Below are 6,501 nucleotides of genomic sequence, written 5' to 3'. Positions count from 1 at the left end.
AAAAAGCTCAGCTCTGTGAGGGTGGCAGAGGGGGAGGGCAAAGGGCTCAACCTCCAGCCCCCTCCCCCTTCACTGACAGCCGTAATCTGCTTGGGAAAATCTCTTTTTTTTTCCGCACAGGAAAAAATATTAGTTGTCCCGATAACAAGGAAAACAAAATCCAGCGCAGGGCATCAGAGACTTCCTGAGGCGGGAAACAATGTCCAGGGAGCTCAGAGAAGAAGGTCCAAGCTGGGAGACTGAGGGGGAGCCGAGAGAGGACACTGGTCCAGTCCTATCCGGCCGGTGGGGGAGGGGGATGACAGATCGAGGAACTTGGAAAAAAGATTTCCCCCAAAAAACCTTGAAGTCTGGGCTGTTGAGCTGTATCCGGGAAATGATTCAGGACCGGAGCACGTCCCTGCACGGGGCCAGGCCCCACTCAGGTGCTCCAGTCCACCTCTCTTCCCCCCCATTCCCCAGCCTGTGCCCCCAGACACTGCCCCAGGCTTGGGGGTGGGGGGTGAGGCAGGAGCGTCCCTTCCCAGGGGTTTGACTGAAGCCATGGGCACCCCATGGTCCCCTAGGCTTCTTGTCTTATCTGCCCACAGCTGCTTCCCTGGGTAACTTTCCACTAGGGGTGGGGGAGGGGTGGGTCACTAAGAGGAGGACTTCTGCAAAGGCCAGGAGATTCCGTTGCCTGTTTCCCTCTGGGGCACAGGGCTGTTTGGTCCAGAGGGTGGGTGTGACCTCTGAGCACTATGGGCCTCCGTGAGGGGACCAGAGGAAAGGAGCAGGTGAGGCCCCGTACTCCCAGCTAGCAGTACGTCTCAACCCTCGCTGCACATTGGGTCCCTGGGGAGCTTTTAGAAAATACCAGTGCCTCCTGGGCCTCATCTCAGACTCATTATATTAGGGATCTCAAGGGAGCTGCTCAGGTGATTCTTGTGTGTGGCCAGGGCCCCTGTAACCTTTCAGTCATTCTCTGACTGGTCCCCTCCACCTCCACCAGCAGAACTGGCCTGTGTCAGATTGGAGCCCCTCAGAGATGACCACCTAGCTGGTGGCCCTGGAGGTGCGTGCAGAGGTCCCTGCCTCAGCTGGAGACCAGCTGCCCAACCCAATTGCAGGCTCTGGGTTGCCCATGCTCCCCTCTCTGCTCCTTCTCCTTCCCCCTGGGCAATGACGCCTGGGGCCTTTGTTCTCAGCCAACAGGAGTGTGACCAGAAACCTACCCACAGTTTAATTACAGCCTCATCCAGGGGCCACAGGCTGTCACCAGCCTCTCTCAACCTGCTCAGCATCTACCCCCACAGCCTACAGCCAGAGCAGCCCAGCACAGCTCCTCCCCACACCCCAGGGTCATGCCAGCTTTGTTCTCAGGAGGACCAGGACCTGGGGCTCCCCGCAGTACCCTCAGCTCGTGCTCTGTGCAAGGCCCAGGGCTCTGAGCACAGAAGCTGGGCCCTTCCACAAGCACCAAGAGCCCCAACAGGGTGCTGATGCGGTGCCATGCCAAACCCTGGGTTTATATGGTAAGCTCCTCGATGTGAGAGGTGATTTCTGGCTCGTTCTTGATTGGTTGCAAGCATGTACCAGTCACGTACTAACTGCTGAATCTGTGGGGGCCGCGCACATGGAGAAAGTCGCAGTTCCTGCTCTCAAAGGTCTTCTCGAGACAGAGGGAAGGATCATGGTGAGTTATCACAAGGTGGTACCATTTACCTGCAACCTTCTCAGGACCTCCCCACCAGCATAGTGCAGGGTATATTGCAACCGCTTCGTAGTTATTTGTCGAATCATATTCGTTACTTAAGTGGAGCATAGACTGTCCCTTACCAGGGCATTAGAGATAAAAGGAGATGTCGCAGGGGTCAGGGATGGAAAATGAAAATGGTGGAGGGGAGGAAGGATAGAAAGAGCCAGGGCCTACGTCGCAGCTGAAGAGGGGGCTTTCAATCCCCAGGGTCGAGCTAGAGGACCTGTGGGTTACCAGCCCCTCTGCCCAAGTGGTCTTGCCCACCTGGAGGTTCATCAGAAAGCCTGAAAAGCAGGGCCACAGAGCAGGCTGTTTTCTCCTCCTAAGGGGGTCTTCTTGCCCTTGGATTCCCAGGGGTCTGCCCTTTCCCTCTGGAGGAGCCCAGCCCATCCCCTCGCCCCCTTCTTCTCATCACAGTGTTTTCCAAACAGGTGGAGGATGCCACGGACAAGTGGCCACCTGGCTGCAGGAGAGGGGAAGCCCCAGTGCATGTCCCTGGGGCTTCTCTCAAGCCACAGCCTGATGATCCCCATAAGCTTAGTCTCTGACCCTTGGCCTGGGCAGTGGGCGGCAGGCTTCAGGAGCTTGGAGTGAGGGGGCTTATGAGGGAGGGGGTCCAATCCCAGCTGCCTGGCTGTGGGTACTAACAGGCCACGCCGGTGGGGGGGGGGCAGGGGAGATTGAAGGGGGCACCACCACCTGCTTTTCCTTGTTTTGTTTTCAGGGCACTAATTACTGTGCTGAGCTCCGAGCTGCCTAATGAGGCCCTTTGGATTTCCTGTTGTTCTGGCTTCCCAAGACCCTTAAAGGGCCAGCATCATAACAGGGGCATGCCTTGGGTGGGACACCAACTGCTCTGGTGGGGGTGAGCACAGAGGGGCTCTCCCTGAGTTTGGCCTGAGTGCCAGGGGCAGTGAGAGAACCAGGGGCTGGCCCAGTCCGCTGCTCTCACGCCCTCCATGAGTGCCCGCTCAGAAGTGCCCGCACCGGAAACTGGAGCTACAGAACTGTGTAGCCTGGCCAGGGCATGGGGTAGGGAGGGGGAGGCAAGGAGGCCAGGGCTGAGGAGGAAAGGCTGGTGATGTCACCAGTGCCCAGACTGTGAGAACCACTGCAGCACCAGGCAGGAGGGAAACGCCGTGACGTCCTGTCCCCCCCGCTGGAAAATAAACACTTGTTGTCTGAGTGGCCAGCACCACTTCCGAAGAGGCAGGCTGGCGGGGCTAGAGGCCCAGAAATGGGCCTGAGCCCAGTGCTAAGCAGAGACCCTCACCCAAGTCAGGTGCAGAAAGGCCTGCAGGTCAGACTGCCCTAACCCAGCTCCCCACTGTTGCACCACCCAACAGGGCTCACAGGGTGTGGAGGGCTCTTCTGCACCTTAGGATTTTCTTGGCACACGGAGGAGCTGAGCATGACTGGGGATGCCAAGGAGCCCACTTCCTTCCTGGACTGGCAGGGCAGGTAAGGGGTGAGGGGCACTGCCTGCCTGTCTCGCCCAGATTTGAACGGGCCCCAGGCCCGTTCCAGGTGCCCCTCAGGCTGTCCCAGGCTGTGGGTCCCCTTGGCCCCCAGGAGGCCTGGCCTGCAGCAGCCCCCCCTACAGACAGGGTGACGACATTGTTGTTCTTATACGGGGCCTTCCGCCTGGAGTTCCGGCTCCGTTAAATGGTGGGAATGAGGGTCCACGGGACAAAGCCAGCCTAGTTCCCGCAGCCACCTCAGAATGGACGGAATCCCCATTGTGTGCGGGCGCCCCATGCCCGCCCTCCCCTTACCCTTGCCGGATGTGCCAACAAACAGCTCATTGAGCCCAGGGAGGGGCCCAGGAGACAACAATGTCCCCCAGCAGGCCAGGGCAGTGAGCTCAGCTGGGGGTGGGGGCTGCCATGGAGGCTGGAGGGCGATGATCTCAGCCTGGGGAGGGCTGGCCCGGGAGACAGACTGACCCGAGCCTGGCCTCCCCGGTGAGAAAAGGGCAGACCCAGGCGGCCTCACCCTCGCTGTCTCACCCCCAGGTCAAGCTGGAAGCTTCTCACACTTAAACTGCCCCAGCCCAGGGCCCCAAGTGGGTATAGCAGGCTGCCCACAGGACCCAGCAGAGCCATCCCAGACCCAAGAGGCTGGTGGACCCTCTAGCAGTGCCATTCTAGAAGCCCCTCAGCGAGGCCCACACTAAACAGAGGCCTCCCAAACCACCAGCCCACAGTGATCACAGCAGGACTTGCAGATCAATAAGAGGATGCACCTTCTAGAACCAGACCATCTAAAGAGCATGGGGCAGCCTAGAGAGGTGGCGAGAGTCCTGTCCGCAGAGATATTCAAGTCCTTAGTTATAGAATATGGGGTTGACCTGAGTGCCCTTGAGAGCTCATCTCACCTTGAGCTTCTAGATATAGGGCTCCAGGTCATTCCCCCAAGGCACTGCTGGACTCCCTTTGTGGCTTCTAGGCCTGATCCAGACCTTCTTCCTCTTCCTGGCAAGTCTGGGCTGCCAGGGATGGCCTTGGGTCTGAGGGAAAAAGGAGGAAGGGGAGAGGGCTGGCCAAGAAAGTGGTACGACTGAACTGGAAAGCCCTGATGCTGGTCGTGTGTTTGCCGGGGCCGATCCAGAAAGCAGAGGGCAATAGAGCAGCTATCTGCAAGGAAAACATGGTCTGTCCCAGCAGGACTCTGGCATCTATGCATGGGAGCTGCCAACTCAGGGACCGGACCCAGGCATCAGTGCACACCTAGATGGAGAAAAGATGGAGAAAAGCTCCTTGTTGCCTCTGGCCTTCTCTCTTCACCTCCCTGCTCCAGACTACCCCCCATGCCACTGCCAGATGGCTGCCAAACACCCTCCACTGCTCAAGCACCCACAGGCTCCTTAGTGCCTGCCAATCAAGCTCCAACTCACCTGCCTGCTGGGCTCCCCTAGCTCTGGCGCCTCACCGTCAACCCTCGACCTGCGGAGTCTCTGCCTGCCTATAACCTACTTCATTCAATCCCTGGCCCGTTGCCTATCTTCACTCCCGCTGCCAGGAATGCCCTCCCTTCTTCTTCTTCTTCTTTTTTTTTTTTGAGTTGGAGTCTCACTCTGTCACCCAGACTGGAGTACAGTGGCCGGTCCCGGCTACCGCAGCCTCAACCTGCTGGGCTCTGGCAATCCTTCCGCCTCAGCCTTCCAAGTAGCTGGAACTACAGGCGTGTGCTAACAACCCAGCTAATTTTTTTTTATTTATTGTAGAGAGGAGGTCTCGCCAAGTTGCCCAGGCGGGTCTTGAACCCGCGGGCTCAGGCAGTCCACTCACCTCAGCCTCCCAAGGCGCGGGATCACAGGCTGAGCCACCGAGCCCGGCTTCCCGTCTTCTCTTTATCTAAGTTCTACTCTTTCTCCAAGCCCAGTGTAATCCCTTCTCCCCTACAAAGCCTCCTCTGACCCTTGGGGCCCCACTGCCTCTCTGAACCCTGGTTCCACAGGTCATCACACTCCTTCTCAAGTGCTTCATTCTCTTCTCCACATCTCATGAGCAACAGAGGCTGGATCTTATGTTCCTCAGTGACCCTACTAACCTGAGCCCAGTGCTAGGTGCGTGGCAGACTGACCATCCACAACAGGGTAACCGATGGACCCAAACTCTGTATATGCATGTCTCAGAGAGAGAGAAAGAGAGAACGAACCCTGGGAAAACTAGCCATAGGGACTACAAGGCATACCCCAGATGGACTGTGCCTTTTTCTTGACTGGGTGGCTGGACAGCTCTGTACCGTGTGCTTCTCTAGCAGCCCTAGAGAGCTGGAGGCAGGAGAAGCAAAGTGAGACTGGCTCACAGGGGCCTAAACACGGTCCAACAACCCCTGGAACTAAGAGGAGGCCTAGCTTCTGATGTCTCCAGGTTTCTCTGGACTTCTTCCCTGGGGACAGTCTAGACACAAGGAGACTTCTCTGGGCTGGGGTTTCTTTGCTAATCACAGGCAAGGCAAGTTACTCATTAGCAAGCATCAACATGCAATTCTCATCAATTCAGGGGAGAGTTCAACCTGGATTAACAACTGTGTTACCCAGTGTAGACAGTCACAGGAAGTTCTCCCATATGTCTAACCTAAATCCTTCCTGCCACAATTGAAACCTGCTTCCTCTCATTCTGACCGTAGTGGGAGAAGGAGACAGACGGTCACTATCCTCTGCTTAAGACCCATCACCTACTTGACCATGGCAGTCGGAATCCTCCTCAGTCTTCTCTAGGGAACAGTGACCTGCCTGCTCAGGCAGCTGTTCACAGAGTTGGCACCTGTCCCCAGTTCCTTTCCCCCGTTTCTACCTCTGTGTATGAGAGCATTTAAAACAGTACTTCCTGGTTCAGGCTTGACTCTTCCATCCAGGGAGACTGCAAGGGACCAGGGCCAATCTGAGTAAGCCCACTCCCAGGTTCCCCTGGCTGGAGACAGGGAGAGGTGTGGTCCCATCCCCCATCTTGTGCTTGCTTGGAGTACTGGGTGGCAGCTGGGATCAGAGATCAGAGGCTGTGTGGGGAAATGAGAAGAGGTCAGGGTTTCTTCCAGGAGATGAGTTGTTGCTCAGTGGGGGAGGGTGGAGGACAAGTAAGCACCTGGGGACACAAAGGGCTTGGGGCAATGATGGGCCTGGATGCTATAGGCGGGCCAGGGCCAGAAGAGGGGAGTGAGGGCTGAGGGGAAACATGGGACTGGGGAAGACTTTTCAGCTGGCAAAGATTATAGAGCAAAGGGCTTTCAGGGATGGGCAACCCGTATGCGAGGGGGGG

This window comes from Carlito syrichta, unplaced genomic scaffold, assembly GCF_000164805.1.
Source record: "Carlito syrichta isolate Samal-C Ts95f unplaced genomic scaffold, Tarsius_syrichta-2.0.1 Scaffold130527, whole genome shotgun sequence".
Classification (NCBI taxonomy): domain Eukaryota; kingdom Metazoa; phylum Chordata; class Mammalia; order Primates; family Tarsiidae; genus Carlito; species Carlito syrichta.
Note: the sequence above shows the minus strand (reverse complement) of the source record.